This window comes from Nannobrachium achirus (genome assembly GCF_963921795.1).
Source record: "Nannobrachium achirus genome assembly, chromosome: 22".
Classification (NCBI taxonomy): Eukaryota; Metazoa; Chordata; class Actinopteri; order Myctophiformes; family Myctophidae; genus Nannobrachium; species Nannobrachium achirus.
In genome coordinates this window covers 2,332,490-2,339,395 of record NC_137829.1, presented here as the reverse complement: position 1 = coordinate 2,339,395, position 6,906 = coordinate 2,332,490, and the positions used below count along the sequence as shown (strand labels likewise).

General features: G+C 40.7%; 1 protein-coding gene across 1 annotated transcript in view; it reads left to right on the top strand.

Moving 5' to 3' along the window:
- The window catches only part of LOC308308255 (ras-related protein Ral-B), a 47,570-nt gene continuing 40,664 nt past the window's right edge, over positions 1-6,906 (top strand). Inside the window, exon 1 of the mRNA XM_080753634.1 lies at positions 1-223. The gene's annotated coding sequence lies outside the window, so the exon portion shown is untranslated. The remainder of the gene's footprint in view (positions 224-6,906) is intronic.

The following is a 6,906-nucleotide window of genomic DNA, read 5'->3' as shown; positions in this document are numbered from 1 at the left end:
GAAAGGAAAAGGAAGGAAGGTGGGGTTTTTAGTGGAGGTTTTTTGGGCTGTTTCGTTGCAGCCTGTCTGTTCTGTGTCTGTTCTATCTGTTGTGTCTGTTCTATCGTGTCTGGTGGTTGCTGCTGCTGCTGGGAAGCTTTTAGCTCAGAGTCCGTTAAATGCAGCCCAGGTCCAGATAGCATCCAGCTAGGAGGAGACACACAGAGACACTATTCCTGCTTTGGTAAGTTGTAATAAACATTAACACCGTAATGTGTTGTGAACACTGTGTAATAATAAACTGCTGCTTTCCCCTCCATAAAGCAGGCTGCTAGCTAAGCTGCAGATAATATAATCAACACAGTGTATCTATTATGTGTGTTGTGATTACTAATGTAATAATAAACTACTGCTTTTCGCCTCTTCCTTCAATAAATAGGCTGCTAACTGGAGAGAGCAGCTCTTCATTCAAGGGAAAAAAGGGCGTTTGAGCGACCAATGAATGCAATGTAATGACACCTGGATTATAGATTAAATCAGTCCACTTTATGTATTTATTTAATTATTGATGTATTTCATCAGTCGTGGAGTGATTTTTAGATGATATATTTCTGGTTATCGTGGATAAAACAGTTCAGATGCTTGGATAGGCGTCTCTATAGCTAGTTGTTGTGGTGTCTGTCCTCATGCATGTAGTACCAGAGGGGGAGATATTGATATCAATATCCCTCTCCTCAAAATCATGTGACTTTTTTCGGTCTCAGTTGTTGGAAACATAATGTAGGCCTACTGTTAATTTCTACTCTGATTCTTTGGGTTACATTTGTATAGTGTAACAGTCTACAGTACACAGTTGTTGAGTGATACACGTTGATTGTAGATTAAATTAGTCCACGTTATTAAGTGTGCCTGCTATGCAATAGCAGAACACTTATTGTAATCCGCCATACTTAAGTAAGTAAGTAAGTAAGTAAGTCGGTAATGTTCTTGCAAATTTCGGCACGTAATAAGTGCCGCACGATTTACGCCACCGCCGCAATATATACATCAAAACGTGCGGCTCGGCCGGGAATGGTGTGCTATTACTTTTCTTTCCGATCCGCGTTACCATTGCGACGTAATTCGCAAAAAACGACGCCAAAAAACCCCATTGACTTAGAATGGGGGAAACTTCGGCACGTAATAACTGCCGCACGATTTACGCCACCCCCGCAATATATACATCAAAATGTGCGGCTCGGCCGGGAATGGTGTGCTATTACTTTTCTTTCCGATCCGCGATACGATTGCGATGTAATTCGCAAAAAACGACGCCCAAAAACCCCATTGACTTAGAATGGGGGACTCCGAAAAAAAACCAGAAACTTTGGCGCCACATAACTCTGCCATACTTTTGCCTAGCAACGTGATTTAAACTTTAAAATGCACACACAACTTTGGTCTTTTTCCGGCCAATAGGGATGAGCTGTAATTGATTAAGCCCCGCCCCCTCTGTAACAGGAAGTGTCCTTCGCCAAACAGGAAGTGCCTCTATAACTCATGAACCGTTTGTCGTACAGACTCGCGGCTGGTGTCATAAATCTTTTTTTTTCTCAAATTATTTTTTTCTCATTTTTTTTTTCTCAAATTTTTTTTTTCTCAAATTTTTTTTTCTCAAATTTCTTTTTCTCAAAAAAATTTTTTTTCTCAAATTTTCTTTTTCTCAAACATTTTTTTTCTCAAAAATTTTTTTTTTCTCAACATTTTTTTTTTCTCAAAACCTTTTTTTTTCTCAAAAAACATTTTTTTCTAATTTTTTTTTCTCAAAAATTTTTTTTTTCTCAAAAAAATTTTTTTTCTCAAATTTTTTTTTCTCAAAATTTTTTTTCTCAAAAATTTTTTTTTCTCAAATTTTTTTTTTCTCAAAAAACTTTTTTTCTCAAAAAACTTTTTTTTTTCTCAAAACACTTTTTTTTTTCTCACAAAATAATTTTTTCTCAAAAAAACTGTTGTTAAAGTGCGACCCGTGATAACGGCCAAAAATGCGCCAAAACGCCACTAATTAGTCGAAATGGCTGTGGGTGGTGTCATATGAAGAACCATAATGTTAAAGCTTATGCAAAAAATGCTAATGTTAAAAAATGTAACGCTAATGCTAACACCAACCGCTACACAAGGTTGCACAGACTTAGCGAGCTGCAGGCACACTTAAAATTTCTTGGAAATTTTCTTTTCTAGTTAATTTATGTATTTCATTGTGGAGTGATTTTTAGATGATATATTCTGACTAGAATTGACAGAGTCAATTTTGACAAGTGTGCCTGCAGCGCGCTAAATGCGCGACCTCATGCAGCGGTTTGGACTGTGAGACCATCCGCCGAGTCGTCCGCGTTTCGTTGTGAGAGGGTCGGTCCCCTCGAAAAACGCGTTCTGGCACGAAACGGTTTCGTTTCGCGCGTTTGTGACGCCCCCTAGGGGTCGAAGTGGAAATGCTTTTGGGGATTCGTTGAGTATGCCACCCCCGACCCGTGGTTGAAATTCAGTGTTGACTCGACTTATTGTTTGTGATTTATGGCTATCGTTTTCGAAACGTGCCCCTCCCGCTAACTTTGGAAGCGCGTTACGAACGAACGGTATGGACTATCGAAATATCCTTTGACTATGTTTATCGCATGGCTTCATAGATCATGTGTACCGGTTTTTAAGACATTTGAAGAAAATATGTAGGAAAAGGAGCAAAAAGTGTGTTTTGGAGAAAATTCAAGATGGCGGAAAATCTATCCCTACGCAAATGGGCGTGGCCTATATGGGGAGATGCGTGTTGACCCAAGGAATCCAGGGAAAAAATAATTTTAATTTTCCGACCTACGGTTCAAGAGTTACAGGCCAAAACGTAAAGTGGGCTGTTATAGCGCCACCATGAGGCCAAATGACACTATTATTTTTTATTTAATCCTTGAAATCATTATGAACCTCCTCTCCAAGTCTTGAAACTGTAGCCCCTATGGTTTGCGAGAGAAAAATAATTGAATGTGAGTTTTTGCGATTCCCATTATAAGTCAATGGGGAAAATTAATTCACTAATAAATTAATATCAATTAAACTATAGAACCTTTCTCTTAGAAAAGTAATAGCACACGATTCCCGAGTAAGCCGGTCGATTTGACATTTGGCGCGAGTGTTTGGTGCAAAAACTGTGGGAGGAGTAGCGCGCCAAACTTTGGGGAAACCCATGTCCGTCCGCCCGTCAGGCTTAAATATGAGCGAGAACAAGAAGTGTCCCCATGCTATGCATAGGCACACTTAATTACCCGACCGTGGATAAACTATCTATATAATCCACAGTTGAGTTTAGATGCCTGGATAGGCGTCCCTAGCTAGTTGTTGTGTTGTCTTCATGCATAGTACCAGAGGGGGAGATATTGATATCAGTATCCCTCTATTCAAAATCATGTGACTTTTTTGGGGTCATTTGGTGGCAAGTTATTGAACTATTAATGTGTGCACAAACTAACCAAATTGTGTGCTTTTTTTTGGGTTACATGTGTAGTGTAACCGTGTACACACAGTACACTGTTGTTGAGAGATACAGACAGCACATTACCACTGAGCGTTCTCTTGTGATCTCATCTGTGTTAATTAAACTATCCATGATACTGAGTTAATTAAACCATTCGTGATGCCACAGGCGGCTGCTGAGTGACCACCAAATCAGTGTGATTGAAAGGCTAACGTGTGTACGATGGTGGACGGTTTCATACAAACATGGATGAGTAGTATCATATTTGAGAGTTTGACCATGATTGATTGATTGAGTGCTGTTTTAATAGTGCAGGGCAGTTCAGTTCAGATACGAGGTCTACTAAAAGCGTTTAGGCCACATGAAAGCGCAATGGTTTGTTTGCATTGGGGTCCTTTTGTACTCAATTCATGAAACCTACCAACTTGTATTGTTTCCCTGAACGAATGATCAGTTGTCCAAAAAAGAAAATGAGCAGATCTACAAGCCTCGAAACGTGTCGCTTCGAGCTGCGTTTCAAGCTTGTAGATCTGCTACTTTGTATGCTTTTCTGTGACACTGACCGTAGTATGGTTAAATTGATTGATTGATTGAATACTGTATTAGCACTGCAGTTTGCAACAGCAACAACAACAACAAAAAAAAGCACAGGAAAAGTACAGTTCAATACAGGGTCCTTTTTACTAAATTCATAGAAACATTTAATGAGTGGAGATGAGAGGTTTTCTACCTGACATTAGTATTGTCTGTTAGACATCCCACAACCTTAATTATAATCGCCCCGTGTGTTTGTGTGTTTGTGTGTGTTTCCATCTGTAACTCCACGTTCAGCAGTTGTTCAATTGTCTAAAAAACATAATACAAAAATCAATAACGCATGTACCTTGCCCAACATCAACTTTATCACCTTCAAATGTGTCTCTACTTCTCATAATCCCCAAATGTTTAAAATATTTCCCCAAATTTTGGCCTGTAGGCGGCTTTGTCCTGTGATGCGATTTACATCACAAATGGGCGTTAACAAGCGTCTGTCTGCTTCACACCAAGGGGCTGTAGGCTAGTTAGTATTAATATGATATTTGACCAACTGGACTCATGGCTTCCCAGCAGAATGATCCGTTGTTCCGCTACAACTGTTACTATACAGTCCCCTGAGCTGAGAGGTGACACGCCCAAGGTTGCTCATTATTATTGTGCCTTGAGTGCAACAATGTGTCACCTGAGTTTCCACACAATATCACACTGTTTTACACACACACACACACACACACACACACACACACACACACACACACACACACACACACACACACACACACACACACACACACACACATGCTGGTTATGTATTGATGTGGAAATAGTTTATTGTGCCACTTACCTCGAGCGGGTACTGGCTGATGTCCAATGATAGTGGTTCTCACCCTTGTTTCACTCCCCCTGTTAACCTTTTCATCCACGACACCCCAGAATTATTATTATTATTATTATTCTTTTAGAATCTTATGGTCATATTACGCCACCTAATTATGCAAACATTTCCCCCTAAGATACAGTCTATGTCTTGGAGGAAAACATGAGAGAGTATCTGTTTCCATTATTGAACATACGGAAGATAACTTTATACTTGACGTTTAACCACTCGAACCCCAGCATCCCTATATTCTGGGTAGGAACGGAAAATAGCCAATCTGTGTGCTTGTAGATCTGCTATTTTGGGGTGAAGAGACTCGAGAGTTGGTGTATGTAGATGGAAAAAAAGAACTTGAGTACGGTGCAAATCTCCTTTACTAAGCATAGAAGCTCACAACGTGTCACAAGCTTGTAGATCTGCTATTTTTTGGCAAATGTTCCACCGCCGGATAATGGATTTTGGGGATATTTTGATTATCGCGATAATATTGTAAATCGCAATTTCTTTGGTCACATGTAGTGACATTAAATCTTCATATCGTCCCATCCCTAGTGTGCGTGCGTGCGTGCGTGCTTGCTTGTGTGCGTGCGTGTACTAAATAGTGTACTAGTGCAGTCCCACAACCCTGACAAGCACTTGGAATGTAGAAGTTGAGGCATTACATTCTGTTTGACTCGGTCGGTAAGCCTTGCAGAGCCATGAGGCCCAAAGGGCAGGAGCCTATCTCCTGTTTCTGTAGTGTGAGGCAGCTTGATGTACCAGTACACACCCTGGACATGACACTAGTAATAGCGCAGGGGCTTTCCCCCAATCCAACCCTTGATGCTGAGTGCCAAGCAGGGAGGCACTGGGGGTAGCATTTTTCAGAGCCTTTGGTTTGACCCGGCCGGGGATCGAACCCCGAGTCCCGACCTCCCAGTCTCAGGGCAGTCACTGTAACCAGCTCAGGGGCCTAGCGGTTAAACACAGGTAAACACTGTGACAAGAGCAGATCTACTGTACAAGCCCACAACTGGGATTGTAGATCGCAATGTAGATCGTCACAAATGTTTTGCCTCTCTTAGGTTATTTGTCAATTTGGCAAATGTTTTCACCGCTTCCAAGGAGTGGCTTTGTGTGTCCCGTTCATATCCATATATGGTCATTTCAGTCCAGAATGAACAGGTTTTATCTGTCCCGTATGTCCAGAATATGTGTGTAATGTCCGTCCCGGTCTGAGGATTGGATGATTAAAAATGTACAATGAGACCATACTTTGAGGATTGGTCAAGCTTCACATGACAATTCGGCCCTCCAGATAAAATCATTCATTCATTCAGAATTGGAAGAATGTATAGATCACAGAGTTCATAGCTCTAGAACACATAGAATAAAAGTTCACCGCTTCACTTCGAACCGAGTGTAGTTAGTGTTGTTGGCCCTGCAGGCCTTACTGTAAGACTGACAGATATAGAGATATCTGTAAGTGTGACTCGCGTCACGGCAACCACACTTGCAATTTCCAATTGCATCTTTCTAGTTCAGGGATTTTCAACGTTTTCACGCTGAGGACCCCTTAGTTGAGAGAGAGATGAAGCAGGGACCCCCACAATCTTTTCATAGATTCCATATACTGTAGTTTAATCGTTTCACAGTGAAATCATCATCAGTGTATTTTGGATTCATGTCAATTTGTTTTTTCAGATATTTAACTACTTGAACCGTCAATACTTAATAAACTTGACCTTTCACTCTGTACTTAGTCCCTTAGTTCCCCTCTACACCAAACTTCTTTGCCAAAAATAGCCGATCTACAAGCTCACAACACCTTGCGCTGCGAGGTGTTGTGAGCTTGTAGATCTGCTATTTTCTCCGAATATGGACGCTAGGGTTCAAGTAGTTAAACAGGAGAGAAAAGGTTTCTATCATACAAAGACTTGGAGGACCCCTTTTAGTAACTCTGTTCTAGTTCTAGTTTCTACTGTTGATGCAGCAACAGTATTTCTTTAAGGTATTAAAAGGGTCTTAAAAGTCC